We start from the raw sequence: 13,636 nt of genomic DNA on the forward strand, positions 1-13,636 counted from the left end.
TTTGAAAGCCCAGGGAAAACTCTATGTTTATCCCATGTGTAAAAATTTACCCAAACTAAAGATAATAACTTTACTGGAAATACAGGAACTCCAGTATGTGAACACTAATCTCAATCAGATAGATGTTAAATGTTTTTGCTTAATATGTAATAGGAAAACAGGGAAAACAATGGCAATTTTTCAGGAGAAAAATTCTTTTAAACATAGATTTCTACAGAGGCAAAAATTATAAACAGGGTTTTTCACAGCAAAGAGGTTGGAAACCCCAGGATGCTGCAAGACCTCACCTACAAAAATGACTCCAGAAACTGAGTCCAGTCTGAGTCAGACAAGACTGTTGACGTCACCACCCCCAGGGGGTCAGTGGAAAACACAAGAGAGACTCACACGGGACCCTGGTGGGAAGCCTGGCCTGATCAGCGTGGAGGTCAAAGTCAAGGTCACGAGAGCAGGTGCAGCCAGTCTCCAAGCTGGGACAGACCTCAGCAGGTGGGGAAGCCATCTGCAGAGTAGAAGCCCTGGGTTTGAGTCCAGACTCCACGTCATCTTGCAAAGCGGGGACCACTGTACCTGCATTGTGTGGTGGCTTCGCTGTAGAGATGTGGCCTTTGGAAATCCAGGGCCTGGGCAGGTGAGAGCCTCGCAGCTGCTAGCAATGGCTGCCACCAGCCATTGGCCTCCTCAGTGAGTCACACAGCAGAGTGGGGGACAGGCAACTGGGCCAGAGACTAGTCTGAGAGGCGACAGAGGTCCTGGCCAAGGGAGAGGCAGAGATAGGGAGACCAGATCGAGGCCATGGGCCACAGACTAAGGTGGCACCCCCCAGGCAGCCCCTGCCAGCCCGGGCAGGAGGGCTCTGGGTACGTCAGCCCATGGCGGGTGCTCCTAAAGGCAGCCTTCACTGGGAGCCTTGGTCTGAGGCTCCACCTGCCATCCCGCTCCCCTCCCGTGACTTTCACAGGCCTTACAAAGCCCCCCAAGCTCCTTGCACCCCAACCCCACTCGGCGTCCATTGCTGGAGGCCCATCTGACATGGGTGCCTGGGAAGGGAGCCTTCACCCGCCCCGTGCTGAGAAATGCGGACACTTTCGGCATCGGAGCGTGAGCTTGTGTCCCTGCAGGCCCAGCCACGGGTGTCTTTAAGTCAGTAACGGAGTTCGAGGCTGCCCTGGGCAGGCTCCTGTCCACAGGGAGAGGGACAGACCCACATCAACTCTCCAGCCACGGATTTCGCTCTGAGGAAATGCACAGTAAATGCCACCCCCCAGAGGAAGGCCTGTTGCCTCCTAGCCCCTCTGCACCCCGACACACACAGAAGCAAAACTTTATTTATTTATTTGTAGAGACTGGGTCTTGCTCTGTCACCTAGGCTGGGGTGCAGGGGCGAGATAAGAGCTCATTACAGCCTCAAACTCCTGGCCTCAATGGATCCTTCCACCTCGGCCTCCCAAAATGCTCGGATTGCAGACATGGGCCAACACGCCCAGACCAAAAATTTTAATTGCTTTTTTGCACAAATATTTTTTCAAATTGTTCTCTGGGGCTTAAAAAATGTACATACTGGCTGGGCGCGGTGGCTCACACCTGTAATCCTAGCACTCTGGGAGGCCGAGGTGGGCGGATTGTTTGAGCTCCGAAATTCAAGACCAGCCTGAGCAAGAGCAAGACCCCGTCTCTACTAAAAATAGAAAGAAATGATTTGGACAGCTAAAAATATATATAGAAAAAAATTAGCCGGGCATGGTGGCGCATGCCTGTAGTCCCAGCTACTCGAGAGGCTGAGGCAGAAGGATTGCTTGAGCCCAGGAGTTTGAGGTTGCTGTGAGTGAGGCTGATGCCACGGCACGCTAGCCTGGGCAACAGAGTGAGCCTGTCTCAAAATAAAATAAAATAAAATAAAAGTCTACATACTGTTTCTAAAACTTCACCTGTTCAGACTTGGTATGTTTAATGCGTGTACAAGAACCCGAGCCCACCTCACAGGCCCAATGTACCGTCTAATTCCCGGGAAGCAGGGAAGGGGTTAAAGCGCTATTGTTGGTGGGGCAAGGAAGTGTCTGGAAAACAGTCCAGCTGTGAAAGGGAGGAACACCTGCACGCTTTCTGTGGAAGCCTCCTCTCTAGGCACAGACTTAGGTCATGACACCATTTGACCGGGAATAAAATATTCTAAAACCCCAAATACTCTGAATAACAGAAGAACAGTTGTTTCTGGGAAAACGAGAGCCTTAGCTAGGGTACTGGGGCCACATCCCTCTTACCTGGGGCCACAGTGCTGAAAAGGAGCCACGTGTCACTTCTGGGAAGCCCTGGAGGGGTCTGAGGGCCCTTCAGTTTCAGTTCCCATCTGATTAATTTCCCAATGTCACTGGTCATGTCATCACACTGAAAAGATCATCTTCTAGCGTCAGGTTGCACCGTGGACTGGACTGCACAGCCCTGGGAGGAATCTGCTTGCGCCCCCTTGTCACCGCGGCTTGAAGGGCTGCCCCCTGGGGTGTCCCCACCCCCTCCCGTGAGCACGGCACACCGGCGGTGAAATGGCAGGAATTCTGCACACGGCATTGGTGTGGCGGGGCAGCCGTGCCGGGGGAAACTGAATTTGCAGTTCCTTCGGTGGCTCCGTCGGGGCAGGTTCTCGCCAGCTGGTCTCTTCCCGAGCCCGGTTTCCTTACGGCCAAAGCGGGGTGGCGGGCGCTGCCCAGCAAGGCGCACTCACCTGGGGGGACCTGGCGAGTTCGCACATGGGAAAGCCACGTTAGGGGCTTCTCCGAACTCCTGCCCCTGAGCCACTGGTGGACAAGGCCACCTCCTAGGGGACCTGCCCCACCCCCTCCCGCACAGGGGCCGACCTCACCCAGGCGCGGCCCACCCCGAGGACCTGTGCACCCTGTCGCCCCGGCCTCTGTGGCTTTCTGTGTGTGGCTCGTACCCTGTACGCTGCCAAGCCCCTCCCCTCGGGCCTGGGCAGGAGCTGGTCCCTGGCGTGGCCCCGAGGTGCCCGCAGCACCTGTCTGCTCGGACAGACACAAAACAAGTGTTCACGGCTGGCAGACTCTGCAGCCTGGCCGGTGCTTGTGGGGGGCCTCGGGGGTGGGCTCCAGAGGGACAGCAGACTTTGTCCGCTCACATCCTCCAGGCTGGAAGCCCGAGGTCAGGGTGCGGCAGGGCTGGTTCCTCTGGGGCCTTCCCTGCCTGGCAGTCGGTGTCTGTTCCCTGTGTCTTCATGGGGTCGTCCCTCTGTGGATGTCTGTGTCCTCGTCTCTTCTTACGAGAACGCCAGTCATGTTGGGTTAGGGCCCACCCCGATGGCCTCGCCTTGCTTAACCCCCTCATGAAGATCCATCTCTAAATGCATCACGTGGTGAGGTTGGGGGTCTGGGACTTCAGCATGCGGCTTTGGAGGGGCACACCCCCACCCTCGGGCGCCAGCGTGAGTGGTCTCTGGTTCTCTCGTCCCTGTCTGTGGGCGACACGCGTGACTTAGTGATGCTGAAAGGCACCTTACATAACACTGTCCTGCAGACACGGAGCTAGCCGGGAAGAGTCCCCGCAAATGTGGCTGCCTGTTGGGGGGCAGCAGGCTCTCGTGGGGAGGGGGCACTGCCTGGCCGGGCCACCGCTGCAGCTAGGGCTCACGGTTTTGTCCACCTCTCGGGAGTGGGCCCTAAAGGGAACGTGGATTCTGGTGGGAAAGAGATGACGAGAGCACAGTGAGACAACAGGGGGTGCAGGAGCGTCCTCTGGGCCGGATGTGGTGGCTCACGCCTGCAGTTCCCGCACTCTGGGAGGCCGAGGCGGGAGGATCACGCACGTGAGGCCAGGAGTTTGAGACCAGCCTGGGCCAGAGCGAGACCCCGTCTCCACCAAAAATTAAAAAAAAAAAAGAGAGTGTTCCTCTGACACTGTCCATGCAACTGACTTCAGGAGGGAGAGCTCCAGCCCCTCGCCAGCCCGACGGATCAGCGTGGGGCGGATAATAGTGACAGTAATAATGACGTATGACAGTCGGCATGTGCTCCATGGGCAGCAGCATCCCAAGCGCTTTTCACTTGCCCTCCCAGCCACACGGTGAGGTGAGGCTATCGTTATTCCTGTTTTCAGGTGAGGCTGAGGAGGCACAGAGAGGCTCAGTAACCTGCCTGAGGTCACACAGCTGGGGAGTGTCAAAGCCTGGTCCCTTCAGCTGCAGAGCTTGTTCACTGGACCCCGTGTACACAATTTGAGTAAAATAGGAGGGCAGCCCGCCCTCCACCCCCGTTGAAGCTGGCCAGGGACACTTGCTTACGTGGGGAGTTTGGGCGCAGAGCCACTGCTTGGGAGGGACAGGAGCCGGCTCCCTCTTCAAGCTCCTCCCGGCCCTCGGACTCCCTCAGACTCTGGCCCGGCACGCAAGCAGGGTGCCTGTGCCCGTGCGACGCCCCTTCTGTCCCTTTTCCTTCTTCCCTGGGGACCACACGCCTCCGGCTTCCTGCCCCAAGTCCCAGCGTCCCAGCTTGTGGCCTCGACGTGTTGTTCCTCCCCCTGCGGGGGAACATGGAGCCCGAATTCCTGACTGTCCATGTCGTCCTGCGGGCAAAGTGAGAGAGAGTGAAGCACCTGCCCTGTCCCCGCCAGGGGACCCCAGTGAACACCAGCTCTGGCCTCCCACGGCCGTGGGCCTGGCTGGCGCTGCGGGTCTGAGAGCGGCTGTGCGCCCGCAGAGGAGACTCCCTCCTGGGTCCAGCAGGACCTCTGAGGTGTGTGCAGTTGTCACAGCAGGCACTGGCCCAGCTGGGACCCCACAAGTGCCAGACAGTCTATAACTGACGAGACCACAGCGGGCAGCCTGCTGAGAGCCAGGCCATGCACAGCAAACCCAGCAGTTATTTCATAACCTGGATGATGCAGAGGTCGTGGCAAGAGTGTCCTCTCCCCATCTCGCTCCACTGCCCCCTTCCCACGACGGGGCGTTTGCCCTGGATTTATTTATTTATTTATTTATTTTTGAGACAGAGCCTTACTCTGTTGCCCAGGCTAGAGTGCCGTGGCGTCAGCCTAGCTCACAGCAACCTCAAACTCCTGGGCTCAAGCGATCCTCCTGCCTCAGCCTCCCGAGTAGCTGAGACTACAGGCATGTGCCACCATGTCCAGCTAATTTCTTTCTATTTTTAGTAGAGATGAGTCTTGCTCTTGCTCAGTCTGGTCTCAAACTCCTGAGCTCAAGTGATCCTCCTGCCTCGGCCTCCCAGAGTGCTGGGATCACAGGCATGAGCCACCGCGCCCGGCCTTGCCCTGGATTTTTACTTCCCCTTATCAGTAAAACAGGAGCTGTGTTTTCTGAGTGCCTCTGAAGTGTTTGCTCCCAGCAGGCAGGAGTGCCATCCCGCATGCCAGTCCAGTCGCTGGCACCCTGACACCCACCACGCCCTTCCTGCTGCATCTGTTCCCGGACGCTGGACCAGGGCCCACACCTGCAGCCAAGTCCCTGCCATCCACCTGCCACTCCCTGTCCCCATAAGACTTGGGGGGAACTCTGTGCCACATTTCCTCAAAAGTGGCCCTCCAGGTAACTGGCCCGCCACCCCCTCAGACGCCAGCCCCGCTGCCCCACCTGGCACTGCCGTCTCCTAGCCGTGGTCGGTTGCACGAAGAGCCCTGGCAATCCTCGGCTCCTCCTGCTGAGAGACAGGATCTTCCTCCACTGCCTCGGACCCGGCTGCTCTTCACCCATCCAAGTACTAACCAGGCCCGACCCCGCTCAGCTTCCGAGATCAGACGAGATCCGGCGCCTTCAGGGTGGTGTGGCCGTAGACGTGGCTGCTCTTCTGATTTTTGATTTGCTTTGGCCAATGAGACTATGCAAAAGTAACCACTACAAATGGTTGAAATGGTAAATATTATGTTATGCATAGTTTACTACAAGTAAACATAAATGGGCTGGTGTGGTGGCTCATACCTGTGATCCTGGCGCTCTGGGAGGCCGAGGCAAGAGGATTGCTTGAGCTCAGGAGTTTGTGACCAGCCTGAGCAAGAGTGAGACCCCATCTCTACTAAAAAAATAGAAAGAAATTAGCTGGACAACTAAATATATGTGTGTGTATATATAGAGAGAGAGAGAGAGAGAAAATTAGCCAGGCATGGTGGCGCATGCTTATAGTCCCAGCTACTTGGGAGGCTGAGGCAGGAGGATCGCTTGAGCCCAGGAGTTTGAGGTTGCTGTGAGCTAGGCTGATGCCATGGCACTCACTCGAGCCTGGGCAACAGAGTGAGACTCTGTCTCAAAAAAAAAAAAAAACCATACATGAATGAATTTTTAAAAAGAAGCGGCTGTAAAAGCACTTGCATATTGGGGCTTGTTCTCTTGCTGCTCTTGGGAAGCCTGCAGTCCCACCATGTGAGCAAGCCCAGCTAGCCTGCAGGATGACAAGAGGCACGGCCCCCCTGTCACCCAGGTGACCGCCAGTCATCCACCAGGCATGAGACAGAGACCCTGACCAGCAGCTGACTTCAGACTCCAGCCAAAACCAGCAGCAGAACTGCCCAGCTGAGCCCGGCCCAGTGGGCAACATGCAGAATCCTGAGCTAAATAAATGGGTTTTTTGCTTGTTTTTTGTTTGCTTGTTTGAGACGGGGTCTGGCTCTGTTGCCCTGGCTAGAGTGCAGTGGTGTCATCACAGCTCACTGCAACCTCCAACTCTTGGGCTCAGGGATCCTCCCACCTCAGCCTCCCAAGTAGCTGAGATTACAGGTGTGCACCACCATGCCCAGCTAGTTTTTCTATTTTTTACAGAGGCGGGTCTTACTATGTTGTCCAGACTGGTCTTGAACTCCTGGACTCAAGTGATCCTCCTGCCTTGGCCTCCTGAAGTGCTGGGACCACAAGAGCGAGGCACCATGCCCAGCCTAAATAAATGGTTACTTTTAAGCCACTAAGTTTCATGGTGGCTTGTTACATGGCTATAGATAACTGTTACAGCAGCTGACTGTTCTCTCTCTCTGCCAGCTCACACTGATAGACGTCTCAGCACATTCTCCTTCCAAAACTGATAGGGAAGGTACAACTAATACCTTGTGTTCCTGTGAATAGAGAAATTGTCCCTGCTATTTTACAGCTGAGATGGACCGATAGAATTCAAATTGCCTTAATGTCGTCTAAAAAGAAATGAAACCAGAGGTGTGTGTTTAGCTCAACTCCACTGGGAGGCTGCTTGGATCCTGGCTCTGAGAGTTGTCATTTTATGGAATATAATGCAGGGAGCATCTGACTGGATTAGATTTTCAGAACTTGCAGAACTGCATTGCCGAAACTCCTTTACAGTTTTGCATTAGAGGGGAAGCAATCAGGGGGGGCCACATCAAAGGCGGGTTTCTATTTGCTCTGTGATACCTGCGGCCCCAGACTCCTATCTGGCCCGGCTGTCCCCACCCCCAGCAGCTTTAGACGGAATCCGACGTCTGAGATGAGAGGTCAACTCCACGTGGCGCCTGCCCCTCGGAGGGCCCCATCCTGGCCGGGGCACACGCACCATTAGTCACAAGACAGCGTCGTGACAGGGCACAGGGTGCAAGGGAGGAGCAGGGCAAGGAGAGAGGCGAAAGGGCCAGGACGTCTGGCTGAAGAGGTAGCGGGTAAGGGCCGTGGAGGGCGGCCCAGGACGGACCGGGAGACCCAGCGTTTGGGCAGCAAGGACAGCACACGCGGCCGCATCTGAGTCACCCCGGCCAGGCCGTCTGGCCTCTGCCCGGCCCACACACACCCCCGCGGAGGGCGCAAGGGGCGTCCTCCGGCCAAAGCCCACACTCTGAATCCCTCCCCAGGCCGGGTCCCCCACCCACGCTCACCGCAGTCGTGCTCACAGCAACAGCTGCTCTCCGCCGGGCACAAGTCTGTCCTGGGAACGGTGCCTGGCGGGCGCGTCCCGTGTCTGGGTGCTCCGGGCCACCCCGGCCTAGAAGGGCAGCCATTCCCGCTTCACAGATGAACCGTGGGCTGACAGAGGCTGACTCGGGGGTCCCTCGTCACATAACCCAGAACGGATTTGAAGCTTCACTGTCAGTTCACGCTATTCAGTGCAGAGGGACATAAGGACGGAGGAAACGCTGTCCGTCCTCCGGGGCTGTGGATGGAGGACAGCAGGTCGTGGGGCTGCCCTGTGGCTCCGAGGGACACCCGCGGACTTCGGGGCCCCAGCCTGGTCTTTCGGTCTAGGACAGCGGCAGATGGTCATTCCTGGCACCACAGCCAGACCCCAGGTTAAAACTCAGACCTACCGCCAGGAGGAGGGTCACGCTGAGTGGTTTGTCTCCCTGCATTTTATCCAAAGGTAAGCTCCCACGGGACTGATGTCCCCCCAGGACCCGCCGGGAGTGTCTGAATGTTCTGTGACAACCACAGCGGGGCGTAGTGGCCACGCCAGGATGGCCCAGCACCCCAGCTTGAAATCGGTCCCCCAACTCCGTTTCTGGGCGTAAGTACAGAGTGCTCCCTCCACGCCTCCCGCCACCCCTTCCCGCCTGTCCCCGTAGCGGCCACGGGGGCATCCGCTGCCTGTGCGTCAGCAATGCGGCGTCCACCCTGCCAGCTGCTGCTGGACTCATCCTTCTAGGGGGAAGGTCCAGTGAGGCCCTCAAAGCCTCAGTTACCCCCTGCCTGGGGGCTGCTGGGTGGAATCGCCCCACCCCGGGAGCCGAGGCCGCCCAGCTCAGCCGGCCTCCGCTGGAGTTCTGGGAAGACAGACGCTGCGAATACACAGAGACGGCCACGTGAGGACACAGACGCCGTCTGCCGCCACGGAGAGAGGGCTCAGAGGACTCAGAGGACCCAGGCCCGCCGGTGCCTTGGTCTTGGACTCCAGCCTCCGCACCGAGAGGATGGGCGTCTGTTCCCGAAGCCCCGGCCTGCGATGCTCTGCTACGGCCGCCCCGGGAAGGGGTGCGGCGCCACCCCGTCCTCCCTCCTCCAGAGACCGCCCTCCCCTCCCCTCGGCGGCACCTGTTCTCATGGCATCGTCCTGCGTGGGCAGTGCCCGCCTGGTGACCCCTTGTTCCCCACCGTGTTCGTGCCCACCGTGAACCGCTAAGCCGGGCCCTGCGGGAGCCCTGGCAGGCAGGGCCAGATGGGCGTTTGGGGGATGACGCAGGGTCAGCCCTGGGTGTTCCCGTCACCTGCTCTTTGCAGTCCTCACTCTGTGACTCACGGTTACGAAGAGACCCCACAATTGCGCTCCCCAGCTAAAACGCGACCTTCCCACTGTTCAAAATTCCAGCCAAATACCGATAATCAGGGCTCCAGGTTTTGGATTTTGTCATCATTCGCTCAGGTACTGGGTTAATTTCCTCTTACTTTATGCACACTTTTTTTTGTGTATTTTGTTGCAACTTAACTGTAAATTAATAGAATAAATAAAATTGCTGAGTGTTTGAAATACTCGAGAACTATTTCCAAGCAATTTAAACACAATCTTCTCACAGAAATTGAAATGCTAATTATAAATAATTATTATCCAAATCAACACCATCATACTGGTCTGAGTTTCTGTTGGTGTCTGAAGTAAACAAACGGCATTCTCCAGACTTGGGCCAGGCGGGGGGTAGGGGGCTCGCCTCCCTCTCCCTGCTGCTCCGCAGGGGACCGAGACCCTGTGACTCAGCCCTGTTCACTAACAGGCAGGTCTCCTCCCTGCCCCTCCCCACGTCCTCTGGCCTCTGTCCTCTCCTCCATCCCACCTCCGGCAGGAATGCAGTGTGGGTCCCTTCTGAGACATGTTCCTGAGACCTGCTACAACCTGCGGCCAGGCCCCGCGGTTTGCATCCTGGCTCTGCAACTGACAGCTGTGTGTCCTTAGGCAGGTTTCTTAACCTCTCTGTGCCTCAGTTTTCTCATTTCAAGTGGGCATAATAACAGCACCCCCCTCTTAGGACTGTTGTGAGGGTCAAGCAAAAGGACATCTCAGGGCCACACTCGGTGCCTGGCCTGGAGCAAGTGCACAGTGACACCTGCAGCGTCGGTGGCCCTCGGGGCGGGGTTGGCGAACCTCTGCAGCTGGTCTTCCCCCCTCCGCTGCGTAGGAAAGGTCGGGACTTACGGTCATGATTTAAGTGATTTGTGCCGTCACGTTTACCTGTTCAACTCTACAGAGCTTTGGTTCCAAAAGTGTGGTCCCCAGACCAGCCCAAGAGCAAGACCCGGGCGTCGGAAACGCCAGTTACTGGACGGCCCCCCAGACCCGCGGCCCTGACGCTCCGGGGAGGGCCCGGCCGCTGTGCCGTTCTAGCCCTCCAGGATTCTGATGCCGGACAAGTTCGAGCCGTTGCTATAAAGGATCTCTCTTAAAACACGCTGAGGCAGTAGGATCGCTCACGCCCAGGAGTCTGAGGTTGCTGTGAGCTAGGCTGACGCCACGGCACTCACTCTAGCCCGGGCAACAGAGTGAGACTCTGTCTCAAAAAAATAAATAAATAGAAACAATTTTAGCAACCTGAGTTGCAGGGTTGTGTAAGAAAAGGAAATAAAAATTTCCACCCTTTCTCTTCCTATACCAAAGAGGATGATTTAATTGCAGGCTCTTAACCTTCTGTGATTTCTCAATATTGCCCCAGACGGCCACTCTCAGTCCTGCTCTGGCCCTGGGCCCAGGCAGGCCCAGTTTACCAGTGTCCTGTGGCTGCTGTGACCAAGTACCACAGAATGAGTGGCTTAGACACCAAAAATGTATCGCCTCATGTTCCGGGAGCCAGAAGTCCAAGACTGAGGTGTCGGCAGGGCTGGTTCCTTCTGGAGGCTCCGAGAGAGACCCCGTCCCCGGCCTGTGCCCCGGCTTCTGCCCAGCCGCATCTCTGGCGTCCTTGGCTTATAGAAGCGTCACCTGGTCTCTGCCTCCACCTTCACGGGGTGTTCTCCCTGCGTGCCTATCTGTCACCAGATCAGAGCCCCTCCTCCCAGTCCAGAACGACCTCATTTTAACTAATTACATCTGCATGGGTCCTGTCTCCAAGTCTCCATTCTGAGCCACTGGGGGTTAAGACTTAAATATCAATCTTGGGGATGGGGGACACAGTCCAGCCTGTCACCCCCAGCGCTGTGGCTGTGTGATGCCGTCTCCCCCAAAGCCCATGCTGGGCCTTAACTCCAGTGCAGCAGTAGCAGGAAGTGTGGCCTTCGGGAGGTGACCGGGCGCGAGGGCGGGCCCCCCTGAGTGGGATGCGGCCTTTATAAAGGCCCTTTGCCCCCCACCCCCGCCTCCTGCCAAGCAAGGTCGCGCTGCGAGGAGGTGCCATGGCCGGAGCAGCCCTCCCCAGCCACCTCCCCTGCAGGGGCCTTGGCCTGGGACTCCGTCCCCGGGAACCGTGAGCATCAGTGTCTGTTCTGGATAAGTTACCTGTCCCCGTCTTTGGTCACAGCAGCACAAATGGACTAAGACGCCGGTGACAGCCAAGCTTCAGGCACGTCCCTGGGGGGGACGGCGGGCGGGCATTCCGTGTGCTCACAGAGCGCGGCTTCCGGGCCTCTCATTTGTGGGGGTGAACGAAGCTGGGGCTTCAGACTCTGTCCCTCGAGCTGCGTGTGGGGACCACCTGGGGCTGACGGAGAAGGGCCCCATCTCCGCATCAGCCCTCGCAGGCGGCTGGCCCGGCAGTGACCTGACTCCTGTCCCCAGCCGTCCCCACCGTGAGTGGTAGCAGCGCCCCACCCACCCCGCGGCCGTCCCTCCCCAACAGCCGCCTCCCCTGGTGTCTCCCAGCCGAAAAGCTTCGGGCAGCCCCTGCGGGTGTGGAAATCGGTATGAAAATGGTGTTTGTTTTCCAGAATTTAGGACGCAAAAGAGTCACAAACTGCCTCCAGTTAGGCACAATTATGGCTATTTCCTATTTGCTTCCAAAACATCGTCTGTAAAGTGACCAATGTCACTTGCAGGACCTGAGAGGGAACCAGGCATGGAGGTACCTCGTGTGCACTTTTCTATGGTTCCGCTCTGCCAGGTTTGACGTTCAATTTTTTTTCTTTAATAAAGTGAAGAGGCCTTTGCCCTGCCCCGAGTGTGAGTTCCCCTCACTGTGGCCTCGGGCCTCAGAGGAAGCGGTCTCTGAAGGGAAACTCGCCCATGCTAACACGCCCATGCTGCCCGTGGCTGTCCCAGCGCCTGCTCGGGGTCAGACCTGCTCAGACATCCGGACCGTGTCGGGTCAGGACCCCCTGGCCCCGGCCGAGCCCTGTGTGCTCCACCCAGAGGTCTGGTCAGGAGGGAGAGGCCAGGGTTGCAGGCTCGCAGGGGTCAGGGGCTAACCAAAGACCCTCACCCGTGACCAGGCGCGGTGGCTCACGCCTGTGATCCCAGCACTGTGGGAGGCCGAGGCAGGAAAATTGCTTGAGGCCAGGAGTTTGAGACCAGCCTGAGTAACACAGCCAGACCCCGTCTCTACAAAAAATAGAATAGTTAGCCGGGCATGGTGGCACCTGTAGTCTCCGCTACTTGGGAGGCTGAGGCAGGAGGATTGCTTGAGGCCAGGAGTTTGAGACCAGCCTGAGTAACACAGCCAGACCCCGACTCTACAAAAAATAGAATAGTTAGCCGGGCATGGTGGCACCTGTAGTCTCAGCTACTTGGGAGGCTGAGGCAGGAGGATTGCTTGAGCCCAGGAGTCTGAGGTTGCAGTGAGCTGTGATCGGGCCACTGCAATCCAGCCTGGGAGACAGAGCAAGATCCTGTCTCTAAAATAAAAGGCCCCTCACCCAGGGGTGCCCCGTCGGTCGGGGGTGCAGGTCCTCACCGATGCCTACACTTATCTCTGCTTCAAGTTGACCCTTTCTCCGTCCCCCCCCCCCCCCAGGTCTATTTCCAAACAAGGCCGCATCTGCGGATGCAGGGCTGGGCTACAACATGCCCCTCCTCCCACGGCGTCTGATGAGCCACAGCCAGAGCGTGGCCCAGGCCGCACCTCAGGCCTGGGCTTCCTTACGGGGCACAGTCCCTGCACTCTGCGGAGATGACAAACACAGCAGGGACACGAATCCAGGGTTATGGGGCCTGGGAGACAAAGGTCACTTATCCGTTCCTCTGTTCCAGATCTCCTGGCCACGTATGCCTGGGGGAGGGGCAGGACGGGGCTCAGCTGTCAGAGCCTCCCCCTCCTCTGCCCCACCGACAGCCCCAGGGAGAAACCAGCCGCAGATGCAGACTCAGGACAGGCCTTTCCCCGCAAGCCCAGCTCTCGCCTCCCTGGGGCCTGCAGCCCTCTGACTCCTCCCCCAGGTCCCTGGCTTGCCCAGGGCCACGTGTCTGGGCCAGAGCCACGTCTTCCAGAGGCACATCCTGGTTTCTCGCCGCCCCCATGTTTGGGTGTTCTGGGTCATCGTTAGACGCAGACTGTGTCCAAAGACACACGACCCCAGGGGCCCCGGCAGGGACGGTCCTCAGGGAACCCAGAGAGGCCCCTGGAGTTCCACGTGAATCTAACAGTAAGGGTCGTCTGGCTTCTGCATCCGGTGATCTTTCTCTGAGAATCAAGGAAACCTGCTGGGTTTAGGTCCTCAGAGAGCGTAATCTCCCAGGAACCACACGGGGCAACAGACAAAACAGAAGCTTGTTGCTAGATCACACCACCTCCCGCGAGACCCGCCTACCTCTGCTGGGGCAGGGGGAGTCAGGGAGGTCGT

This window comes from Eulemur rufifrons, chromosome 7 (assembly GCF_041146395.1).
Source record: "Eulemur rufifrons isolate Redbay chromosome 7, OSU_ERuf_1, whole genome shotgun sequence".
NCBI classification, from domain to species: domain Eukaryota; kingdom Metazoa; phylum Chordata; class Mammalia; order Primates; family Lemuridae; genus Eulemur; species Eulemur rufifrons.